Below are 13,563 nucleotides of genomic sequence, written 5' to 3'. Positions count from 1 at the left end.
CTTGGAGGCAATACTTATAACCGTTTTGACACTAAAAGTAGATATTAAATTATATTTCAGAACACTGTTGTCTGTGTACCCAGTGGAGGCGGGACGTAGGCCAGTGGAACAGCGTTCGCTTGATGCGCGGTCGGTGTGGGACCGATCCCCATTGGTGGGCCCATTGGGCTATTTTTCGTTCCAGCAAGTGCACCACGACTGGTATATCAAAGACCGTGGTATGTACTAACCTGTCTGTGGAATGGTGCATATAAAAGATCCCTTGCTGCTAATCGGAAAGAGTAAGCCCATGAAGTGGCGACAGCGGGTTTCATCTCTCGATAATTAGTAGATCAAACTACATTTTACTTCCCAACAGTGCTAGGTACGTGTCATTCAACAAACACTATTTGAATCTCCTTTCAAACAGATGAACAGTTCTAACGCATGTCATGGCGGATCCAAGTGCGTGTGTGTGCGTGCGTGTGTGTGTGTGTATGTGTCACAGTGTGTTTGTGTGTGCGTGCGTGTGTGTGTGTGTTTGTGTGTGTGTCTGTGTGTTTGTGTGCGTGCGTGTGTTTGTGCGTGTGCATGCATACGTGTGTGTGTGTGTGCGTGTGACAGATGTCCCATGACTGCACTCCTCCCGTTTGAAGTGCCCTTTTTAATCACTATTGGAAGAAAGGAAGGAAGGAAGGAAATGTTTTATTTAACGACGCACTTATTTACGGTTATATGGTGTCAGACATATGGTTAAGGACCACACAGATATATAGAGAGGAAACCCGCTATCGCTACTTCATGGACTACTCTTTTCGATTAGCAGCAAGGAATCTTTTATATGCACCATCAAACAGACAGGATTGTACATACCACTGCCTTTGCTACACCAGTTGTGGAGCACTGGTTGGAACGAGAAATAGCCCAAGGGGGCCACCAACGGGGATCGATCCTAAACCAATCGCGCATCAAGCGAGCGCTTTACCGCTGGGCTACGTCCCGTCCCTGACTATTGGAGGTTGTTTTTGTTTGTCGTAAATCATCATCCATAATACGCAGCAATAAATTGCCCTGAAACGTATCTCTTGGCATCTTTACTTCAAAATTTCCCGAGGAATGCATATTGCTCTTTTTATTCCACCCCCCTCCCCTCCACACACATCCCTTTACAACATTTTGGATCCGCCCCTGCATCCAGCTCTCGTTTCGTGATAGCTAATTGTCTTTTTGTGGACTTTACAATCAACACGAACAAAACACTGCCATGTGATAACAAGGTCTGTATATACTGTAGTAGCATATGACATATTTTGTCTATTTTTACATTTAAAACTACAAATTATTATGTTCTAAACATACTGTATAATTAACCCGAGAATTTTGAATTATAATATGTTGTCATTTGACGTAAACGGTGGCTTATTGAATAACTACGGGTAAAGATCGAAAGTAAATAAGAAATTTACCTCGCCAGCTCCTTGTTCAGAACAGGTCATGAATGTAAAACATGTATGTGATACCTTTTTATGTCACGTGTTTTACCTGTCGGTCACCATCTAAAGGGCACCCTTTTTTCTATTAGTAAATTATATTTTATTGTTGTATTATTTGATGGGTATTTTGTTTAGGGTATAATCTTTATATTTTAAATACAAAATTAGTAAATAGTTTTGTCCGTTATGTAACTCTGTTACAGCCCCTTTAAAGAAGATAATCTATTGTAAATACAACTTTAAATTGTAATACGTACTTTAATCATTTTCGATTTCTGCATTAAAGGCATATTGTCACAGACCACTGACCTATTTAATGGTCTAACAAAGTATTACCTGAACAAAAAAAAAATTGATTTGTCCCTAAATGTACTTTATTCAACCATCTTCATAACCACCATACTCCATTTATTAATGATATTTTGTAAAAATAATGGAATTATGGCAATGGTCCATAATTAAAAAACTAAAATTGCCGAGAGGGTTGACATGGATTTCACTCCATCATGGTTCAGTTAAGGTGATGCGATAGCTAGATTTGGTTTCCAACAATTAATGTAATTTTTTATGTATTATCCATTTTTAGAGAAATAAGGTCCTTAAATCCGTGACAGTATGCCTTTAAACCCACAACATTAAATATACAAAAATAATCTTTTGACTGTTTTTCTAATTGGCTTATTATCCTGGCAGGAAAACTGACATAGAAGCATAATACATATATTGGACCGTACTGCTGTTGTTTTATATCTATAAAAATGATCAAATTATGTGTAGATTGGTGTAATCTAATTGGTCGGTGTCACCATTATTTGACGCATCTGTGATATTTGATTTGGCTCAACAGATATCGTCTCTTATTTATGTCGGCATTCACCATTTTTAATGATGTAATCTATGTAATGTAATTTCTGTCTGTCTGTCTGTCATCTTTCGACAGTCATTCTGTCTTTCACACTGTGTGTGTTTGTGTGCGTGCGTGTGTGTGTGTGTACATGTGTGCGTGCGGGTGTGCGTGTGTGCGTGTGACAGATGTCCCATGACTGCACTCCTCCCGTTTGAAGTGCCCTTTTTAATCACTATTGGAAGAAAGGAAGGAAAGAAATGTTTTATTTAACGACGCACTCAACACATTTTATTTACGGTTATATGGCGTCAGACATATGGTTAAGGACCACACAGATATATAGAGAGGAAACCCGCTATCGCCACTTCATGGACTACTCTTTTCGATTAGCAAGGAATCTTTTATATGCACCATCAAACAGAAGGATATGTCTTCATTCACCATTTGCAGTGATGTAATCTATGTAATGTAATTTCTGTCTGTCTGTCTGTCATTTTTCGACAGTCATTCTGTCTTTCATACTTGTAACACAGACGACATATACACATTTCCAGAAAGAAGAGAAACACGGATGCAGATACAGACAGAAAAGGAGATAGAGATACAGAGATAGAGATAGTGGGGGGAGAGAGAGAGAGAGAGAGAGAGAGAGAGAGAGAGAGAGAGAGAGAGAGAGAGAGAGAGAGAGAGAGAGAGAGAGAGAGAGAGAGAGAGAGAGAGAGAGAACACAGAACACACACACACACACACACACACACACAGACACACAGAGACAGGCAGAGAGACAGAGAGACAGACAGACAGACAGACTTTTGCGTTAGTAATAGCGAAAACATACTAGTTTATTAAAACATTACTGATCTGTGTAAAAACATTTTTTTAAATTGTGTTTTGTTTATGATTTTAATGGGGGGGGGGGGGTAATTTTGATTTAATAATTATTTACTTTTGTTTGATACCCATAGTCGATGTATGTGTCGTACTGGGGTGGAGTTAAACACTCATTCATTGGTTGATGTTCAGTCAAATCCGGATTGTGAATTTTCATTTTCCACCCATTAGCTTCATCATGAATGTAAATATTTCATTTTTCTGTTTCCAGAACAAAATAATAATTGAAGTTTTATCTATATTTCATGTCATGGTTCTTTTGGGTGCCAATATTAGCCGCGGCTGCAGGGGGTTGTGGCGGGGGAAATCCTGCTCCATTTATTTTTAAAATGTATTTTCCGGGGGAATTATGACCGAAACCCCTAATAACTTCGGTCGCCACAGTCTAGACCCACCTACCTCCTCCCCCATCACAATTTCCTGCACACGCGTCTGAATATGTCTTATATGTTTTACAGATAATAAATGTATAGTAAAAGCTGTTCAGAAATTGATTACACTGGCCATGCAAACATTAATTTACACATGTATGTTTGGTGGGCCTGCCGCACTATACCCCTATGCAAACATATATTTTGTGGGTGATTTACATAAACAAAATGCCATTTCCCTGCTCCCTCCCCACGTGATATATAAGCGCTTTCTATTCTCCAATGTCCTAACATTTATTTAAGATTGCAGAATGAAAGCAGCATCAATAGTAGACATATCTTTTCTAAAGCAAAACTGTGCGTCAGTGATGATGCCATTTTCTAGACTGAACTTTAATAATCGTTCATTTAAAACCGCGATAAAAAGTTACCCCAAGTAGCTGACCAGAGTTATCCCCCTGTAATTATCTACATCGTTAATATTTCCTTTTTAAAAAATAGACATAATACAACCAACCGACCAACTATGTGGGAAATGACCCGATTTAAAAACATTATTAAACAATAGCAATAAAAATGGCATCAAAACATCACCACAGTTGATAAAATATTCATTTAAAACATTATTGTGTTGTGAATGAATGAGTGAGTGAATGAATGAATGAATGAATGTTTAACGACACCCCAGCATGAAAAATACATCGGCTATTGGGTATCAAACTATGGTAAGTGGAACTTATTGTGTTGTGTTGTGCCATGTTAAATGCTGATATATTATTGGTAGATAAAATAGATCATGGATTATATCTCTCAACTGTCAGTCCAGGGGTTCAACAGCTGCAGTATAAAACAACCTTCTAGTCTCTGACGTACACCAGTCGTCTATGTACACAGGGAACTATTCGTTCAGGAACATGTTGAAGACAGTTGCGTTCGCCATGTTTGTTTTGTTTATCGTTAGTGTTGACAGATCGCTGTGTGAAGATAACAGAAAAGTTGTCCGTAAGTTATATTAGAATACTAATCGTACATCGGCGTTTGAAGAGTGTGTGTGTGTGTGTGGGGGGTGGGGGGGGAGGGGAGAGGTAGAATGGGGTATTACCCGTCTCCATCCTGACTCTGAAGCCGAATAAGGCAAAATACATTCGGCAAATGAATAATTGCATATCCCACACATTTGATGGTATCACCCGATGCCCATGTTTTACATACAGAGTTTTAACATTTTAAATACTAATTATTTGTAATGGTAGTCACTTACACAAGGCTCGTCAGGTTTCAAGCCTGGTGCTTATAAATCTTTTAGGTCTAGACTCGAGACTCTAATAGAGTCTGAGACGTGGACGTCATGGCAACGCCATACAAATTGTATGCGTGTTACGTCATTAGAGATTGAGTCTGGACTCTTAACATTTTTATAAGCACGGACCTGATGCAAATATTTTGTGTTATGATATCCGATTGTTTTTCCCAAATTATCTCAAACACAAAAAGGGACCTGGCAAGCGTTGTTTACAAATGGAAGTAAATCCTATTGTTGCCCTTCTTAGTATACTGGCAAATGTTTTATAATAATAATAATAATAATAATAATAATAATAAATTAATTAATATGGGTAGAATTTTGACAGCAACGTTTAAAACCTTCTAAAAATACTTGCCAGAAGGAAAGTAGCATTGTTGCCAGTTAGTCAATATGGTCGTCGTGCTTTCTATATTTGCCCATATCTCAGTATCTAAAATTATAGAAACTGAATGTTTAATGTTGAATATTCATAAATTTGCATTTAATTTATGTTATTCATAATTATATTATTCACAATCCTCATTTCGTTCACAATTGCTTGTATAATATCTGCACTGAGCAGGTTATTGAATGAAATGATGAATATTGAATGGCTACACATTCACACGTTTCGTTGGAGAAAGTCCATATTGTACCTGTGGTCATCACATTGAACATTCGGAACATTTCATGTTATTTATTTTGCCCTCTATACAACAGAGAGCGCCCGACTTACTTATCTAGGTTAAATCATTTAAATTTAAATATCAACACATTAATATATGGCGATCCCAACTTAACAGTAAAAGAAAACAGTCTCATCTTGCAAAGCAATCCACAATTTCATTGCTGAAAGCAAGCGTTTTGACTGATGAAACCGTCCATATTCTCTATTCTTCTTGTTTCACTGTGCTAATCTATAAATAAATATTTATATTTTGACAAGTTAAATATACAATAGTTTTATTTTTTTCAGTACTAAATTCACATCTTATACTTTTCTCAACATGTCCATGTTGACCAGTTAATATTTCAGTTGTATAATGTAGGGAAAGGTCTTTACATAGGCTATGCTTGTTGACCAATCCCATCTGTTAAAACAGAAATATATATTGTTTAAACCAAAAATGAATATTATTTGACCAGTTTTTACGCGCGTCCGTTCAGAATAAATATGCTGAGTCATTGTTTCATTTCCATTCATGTTCTCTTTTCGTTGCCGTCGATTTAGCATGTAATGACACACAGCACTTCTGTTGGGCCCCCGGTGATAAATACAGCTGCATAGACAACGGCATAGAGCCTGGTGTGAAGTGCGCTGACGGTGGAGACTGTTGTGTGGCGGCTGACCCGTGCTCCTGGACCCAGTGCTGACTTTAGACTGGACTTAATCAGTAAGGGTACTTGGTAAGTAGAGTACAGTAAAGTAAAATGGAGTGGAGTAGGGCAGCGTAAAGCAGGGTAGAGTAGAATAGAATAGAGCAGAGTAGAACAGCGTAGAGTAGAGCAGCGTAGGGCAGAGTAGCGCTGAGCTGAGTAGTAAGTCAGTACGTAAGTTAGTACGTTTAGTAGGTTTGTAGGTCAGCAAGTTATTTTTGTTATAAACCATTGTCATCAGGTTTGTTTTGTTTAACGACACCACTAGAGCACATTGATTTATCAATCATCGGCTATTGGATGTCAAACATGGTCATTTTGACACAGTCTTAGAGATGAAACCCGCTAAATTTTTCCATTAATAGTAAGGGATCTTTTATATGCACCATCCCATAGACAGGATAGCACATACCACGGCCTTTGATTTTTACAAGAGACAACTGGGTGTTGGGTTATCATCTCTTGGTTAGAGATGGTCCACATTTTAACTACAAATGCTACTCGATGTATGCGCTCAATCGGTTCAGAAAGAAAGAAATGTTTTATTTAACGACGCACTCAACACATTTTAATTATGGTATATGGCGTCAGACATATGGTTAAGGACCACACAGATATTGAGAGAGGAAACCCGCTGTCGCCACTTCATGGGCTACTCTTTCCGATTAGCAGCAAGGGATCTTTTATATGCACCATCCTACAGACAGGATAGCACATACCACGGCCTTTGATATACCAGTCGTGGTGCACTAGCTGTGACGAGAAATAGCCCAATGGGCCACCGACGGGGATCGATCCCAGACCGACCGCGCATCGAGCGAGCGCCAATCGGTTCAGCGTCAAAAGACAGAAAGTATATGAACATAACAGCCATTAATTTAGCACTTGAAAAACCCTATGTGCATCCTTACTTGGATTTCATCGATGAATCGGCGTCAGTGTTAAACACGGATATAATATGAGGTAACATGAACTATAGACACCCGGAAAGGACATTATGTAGACCTGATTTTTTTTTGTATTCCTCATCTTATATGTTAACAAAATATTTGTGGTAAACGAGCTTCTGCTGGTGGGTGTGGACAATATGGGGGTCAAAGTAGGGACCCCCTCGCCCCAAAAACCCCCAGGGTCAACTACTAATAGCACTATTGGGAGAGCAGATAATTGGGAGAACTTTTAAAATGACTAGCAATATAAAAAAAATTCAGTCAGCACCTGTACAGTCTATTCAAAGGAAATTTGTAGGTAAAATGTATCATCCAAACAATCTCTTGAAAAGCTAAAGTAGACCAGCACTGTACCTGATAGAACGAAGACATACACCAAGTATCATTCGTCATCGAAATGTGGGCCAACGCTGACCAGGAAGAGATGACCCAGTACCAACACATCTCTGTTAATAGATAGCTTCTGTTTGTAAACCACTTCAATGTATCACCGTCTCTAGGATAACCAGACGGTGATACATTGAAGTGGTTTACAAACATATATATTAACAGAGATGTGTTGGTACTAGATCATCTCTTCCTGACCCACATTGCGGTGACGAATGATGCGTGGTGTATGTATTCAATCGTCTAAGAAAACTACCACCCCAACCCTGAACAAGTATCAACATCGACGTCACCAAATCGTGAGTCATCGCTCACCAGTAAAAAAGTTTAAAAGTTTGTTTTGTTTAACGACACCACTAGAGCACACTGATTTATTAATCATCGGTTATTGGATGCCAGACATTTGGTAATTTTGACATACAGTCTTACAGAGGAAACCAGCTACAATTTTCCATTAGTAGCAAGGGATCTTTTATATGCACCATCCCACAGACAGGATAGCACATACCACGAACTTTTATATACCAGTCGTGATGCACTGGCAGGGACGAGAAATAGCCCATTGGACCAACTGACGGGGATTGATCCTAGGCCGACTGTGTATGAAGCGAGCGCTTTGTACCACTGGGCTACGTCCCTCCCTCACCGGAAAGAAATAACCCAGCACACAGGTGTTTCAGATGAATGGGATGTCAGTTGTTCATAAAAACAGAATTTGGTCTCAGGGCTCTCGGCTGCATACAGCATTAATTCAAAACGAAGCACATACCACGGTCTTTGATATACCACTGGCGCACTGGGTGAAACGATAAATAGTCCAATGGGTCTACCAAGGGGGATCGATCCTAGACAGACCGTGCATCAGGCGAGCTATCTACCACTGGGTTACATCCTGCCTTGAATGGATGGATAGATGTATGCATGTATGTTTGTATGTGTTTGTGCGTGCTTGTTTGTATATCTGGTTATGTAAAGTTGTTTGCGTGTGCATATTTAGCTATGTTCCAGTTTTGGCGATACATTTAATGCTGACTTGCACTTATATTTATACGTCGTGTTTATCTTACAGTCAACGTATTTCCCACTACTCATCCCACATGATAATATTCCGGTTCTTCTTTCACAAAATATATTTTGATCACTATATTTATGTGATATCTCCCTTCCTCATTCCTCATTTTGCTCTCTCTCTCTCTCTCTCTCTCTCTCTCTCTCTCTCTCTCTCTCTCTCTCTCTCTCTCTCTCTCTCTCTCTCTCTCTCTGTGTGTCTGTGTGTCTGTCTCTGTGTGTGTCCGTCTCTGTGTATCTCTCTCTCTCTCTCTCTCTCTCTCTCTCTCTCTCTCTCTCTCTCTCTCTCTCTCTCTCTCTCTCTCTCTCTCTCTCTCTCTCTCTCTCTCTCTCTCTCTGTATATATCATCAATATCATATACATTGTATTAGGAATAAAAATAAAATTGTATTATTTGTATTCCTAATCTATGATATTGACGATACCCAAACACAGTATCATATAATCTCGAGTTTAATACAATATGTCTTTGTAAACTGGATACGCAATTTTAATTCCAGTCAGTCATTATTCAAATGGCGTATGAATATATGGTGCCGTGTCTTTTCAAAAGGAATATCCTTACATTAAAATAAACTAATACCAGACATTTGTTTTTGTTTTCAGAACGCTGGACAGCTTTTAATGTAAAGTTGCTCTATTAAGCTTTTTGTTTTGTTTATGATTATGGATGCATGTATGTATGTATGTATTGATGTATGAATATCTATATATTGTATGTCTGTATGTATGTATGTATGTATGTATGTATGCATGCATGGTGCATAATGTCCTGTTTTCGCTATGCCGTAGGAGTAACATTGTAGCAGGTTTCCTTTCTCTAGCCGTAATTTACAAATGGCAAATTTTGGCAAAATAATTGTTGATTTCATGCCTCATCTGTATGAGGACTGCCACTCCCAGACTAGTTTACTAAATCAAACCTAGCACAGGACGGAGCTCATTGTAATAAATACAGTTGTGATAACATGTATTCATGAATCATTGTCAAAACAGTGATGATATCAGGTGTTCCCAATATATATATATATATATAATATATATATATATATATATATATATATATATATATATATATATATATATATACATATATATATATATATGTATGTATGTATGTATGAGAGAGAGGAGTATGTATGTCTGGGTGTATGTGGGTGTATGTGTGTGTGTGCGTGTGTGTATGTGTGTGTGTGTGTGAGAGAGAGAGAGAGAGAGAGAGAGAGAGAGAGAGAGAGAGAGAGAGGAGAGAGAGAGAGAGAGAGAGAGAGAGAGAGTTTTATTTCACAATCGTTTTTGGTCACAACAATACCATATTATACATTCACATTATATCATTTTCTGTAGGTACTAAATAGACATAACTAACACTACACAATACTTCTGTTATGTTCTAAATAAATCGTGACTAACAGACCAAAATTTAAGTCCGTCACTACATCTAAAACGATGAAAAAATAAAACAATGTGCTAGAGTTTCACCAAAGAGATGAAAAAGTATGCACAAGTTCAAAATATGGAATAGCATCAGCAATAATTTTAGTTAGTGATGCATCGTATTTGAGTAGATATAGCCTCCAGATGTCTATCATCAACCTTATTGGATGCCCTCAAAGGTTCCTGGACATCATAACCCTGATGGAACAGCCTTTGTACCAGAATGATATAGTATCTTAGAAGTTGTTATATGTAGGCACCAAAAGCTTTCGACGAAAGAAAATGTTGTTGTATATTCCTAGAAACACTGTTTCTAATGTCTGAAGTTAGTTTTGCAAAAAAAACCCCAAATGAACTGAAAACCAGCGGATTACCCTTCCAACCCTCCAATAATACAACCAAAAATCAAACCAAAAAAAAAGAAAAAAAAAAAAAGAACAAGAAATACAGATTGAAAAACCATCATGCGGATTCTGCTTTTAAAAGGGAATGGGATCAGACAAAACGAACTGCATTTACCTTTTGTTTACAGGGTGATCGCCCTCTAACTTCTGAATTCAGGTTAACAAATTCAGTACACACACGCACACACATACACACACACGCACACACACACACACACACGCACCACGACTGGTATATCAAATGCCTTGGTATGTGCTGTCCTGTCTGTGGGATGGTGCATATAAAAGATCCCTTTCTACTAATGGAAAAATGTAGCTGGTTTCCTCTCTAAGACTGTGTGTCAAAATTTTGACATCCAATAGCCGATGCAACATAAATCAATGTGTTCTAGTGGTGTCGTTAAACAAAGCAAACTTCAACTCACCAGTTAGCAGTTGGGACATTTTGGGCCGCTTTGGTGCATAATTTTTAGAATTGGGACATTTTGGGCCGGTGTCCGCCCAAGATGTCCCAGTTGAGACATTTTGGGCTTCGACTCGAACTATTATACGTACAGTATCTGGCGACTGTGCGGTGATCAAAATTAGCATTTTAAAACTACGTGCATCCAAGCTCTAACCTCGCGTATTAACAGGGTAGTTCTAGAAGACTGAAAAACGAGCAAATATGTTTATTCGTATAGTATTTCATTTGATTACAATTCGTTAAAAATACAATGATTACAGTAACATGGGTTTTTTCACATTATCGTCATTGACTACCACTTTCTGTCCTATAACGCTAACTTCACTGTTTTATTATATTTCAGTTCCTACATTGACTTGCGACGATGACGTATGCAACCAATCTAAGGGAACACGATGATACTTAAAAACAAAATTATAACCAATAAAATATTGATGATTATAATATTCGCCTTGTTGTATGTTGTATAATAGCATGTCAATGGAGCCCATGTATTCGTTAAATTAATCTTACCCTTGAAACACTTTTATTATATCATCCATTGAGAATATAAGTACTGTGTTTCAGCGAAACGTTCCCTCCGTTCACCGGCAGTGAGCACTCAATCCAAACATGTTCCACATGCCTATAGAGACTAGGCTTGACTATTGCGATCAGTTTTACTATTTGTAAATCGCAAATTTGTATTTCGCAAAACTATTTACCTCAGTCTTCCACAGTATGTATGTATGTATGTATTTATGTATGTATATATTTAAGAATTCAGGAATTTTTTAAAAACGAAAATAATATTATTTTCTAATTTTGCCCCAGGGATTCGAAATTGATTTTAAATTGACCGTTGTGATATATAAAATATAACTGTTTTTCCACAGTCTGTCTGTCTGTCTGTCTGTCTGTCTGTCTGTCTGTCTCTCTCTCTCTCTCTCTCTCTCTCTCTCTCTCTCTCTCTCTCTCTCTCTCTCTCTCTCTCTCTCTCTGTGTATGTATGTGTGTGTGTGTGTGTGTGTGTGTGTGTGTGTGTGTATGTTTGTATGTTTGTATATATGTGTGTTTGTCTGTGTGAGGGTGCGTGCTTATGTATGTATGTATGTTTATGTGTACCGGGGTATGTCTGTTTTGTACTTAGTAATTATGTCAGTAGGTAGTGAAATCACATTTAATAAATTTATAATATAAAAACCACATATTGTTGGTGTTATGCTTTCACGATGCACACTATCAAAACTATAGATAGTTGAGCACGCAATTGCGATATTTATCGATAGTTGAATTAACTATCGATGCATTGCTATCGAGATACTGACTATCGCAACATATTTATAGTTCGATGTATTGTTACATCAATAATAGAAACCTCGCTATCACTCTCGCTCTTGGTCACTAAGACTAGTTCAACTAGTTTAAGGAGAGTAATGTGTAGCTTTATTACAAAATACTACTACAAAAGGATTAAATATCAATGCTAAATATGGCGATATCATAAATGGCTCCCCATTATTTAGGTTAGGGGGACAAGTAACCACTCCCCTCAATTCCGTCATGGCGAGATATGCCTGTATTCACTTACGATTCAGCCATGGTTACCCTGGGCACAGTTTCTGACCTCTCCAGTGGATGGATTCATGACAGAGCCAGCAACACCGACGTCGTAAACTATTTGAATGAGTTCCATTGTGGTAGTTCGGTTTAACGTGAAGCTCATTTATAAAGGCACTACACCACCATTTCAATATAAACATTCAAACTTGGCCGGAGTGTGGCGGAGGGCTGGATGGGATTTGTGATACATTGCCCCGGCGGCATTCCTTTCCACCCACCATAGTTTGACACCCAATAGCCGATGTATTTTTCGTGGTGGGGTGTCGTTAAACATTCATTCATTCATTCATTCCCACCCCTTATCACAGGCGTGCTGAGATACCCCCCCAACCCCCCCAACCCCCCCAACCCCCCCCCCAAACAAAAAACCCCACCCCAAACAAACAAACCCAAAACAACCCACACCTCTTAGGGGCTATTATTGGAGTTTGTTTGGAACTGGCTTCAAAGCTACACCGGTTATAATCAACGTTTCTATTTTGTATTAGGACACTCCAAGGTACAAATTACCGTTAATCTTTTCAGCTTGCCAATCTCAATTAAGTATTGACAATTATGCTGGGGGTTTTATTTTATTTAAAGGGACATTCCTGAGTTTGCTGCAATTTTTAAGATGTTATTGACTAACAGAGACTTTTCAACGATTGTAATTACATATCAAATATTTTTTTTTGCGTAAAATATTAGTGGCTGTATATTAAACGCGTTTCTGATCGTTCTAATATTAGTACTAGGTTAAATTTCATTTTATTTCCTAAAATATTATTTTTCCGTACGTACGAAATTATTAGAAGACAAAATGCAGTTGGGGATTCTTACAAATATTAAGACGACCAAAAGCACATTGAATATACAGACACTGATATTGTAAACAAGAAAATATATTTAATATGCAAGTTTAATCATAGAAATATTTTATTAGTCGGAAACATCTTACAATGCATTATTAATTTTGTTATACGTAGTTATTCTGCATTCACTATATATATATATATATAATATATA

General features: G+C 37.9%; 1 long non-coding RNA gene across 1 annotated transcript; it reads left to right on the top strand.

The window, feature by feature from the left end:
- The first annotated feature begins 4,425 nt into the window (after window positions 1-4,425).
- Window positions 4,426-11,400, top strand: LOC121392224. Its single transcript, XR_005960424.1, has 3 exons — window positions 4,426-4,583; window positions 6,098-6,273; window positions 11,300-11,400. It is a non-coding gene; the product is annotated as an uncharacterized LOC121392224 (long non-coding RNA).
- The last annotated feature ends 2,163 nt before the right edge of the window (window positions 11,401-13,563 follow it).

Source organism: Gigantopelta aegis, chromosome 3 (genome assembly GCF_016097555.1).
Source record: "Gigantopelta aegis isolate Gae_Host chromosome 3, Gae_host_genome, whole genome shotgun sequence".
NCBI lineage: Eukaryota > Metazoa > Mollusca > Gastropoda > Neomphalida > Peltospiridae > Gigantopelta > Gigantopelta aegis.
The sequence above is the reverse complement of the archived record's forward strand: the minus strand, read 5'-3'. Positions and strand labels throughout refer to the sequence as shown.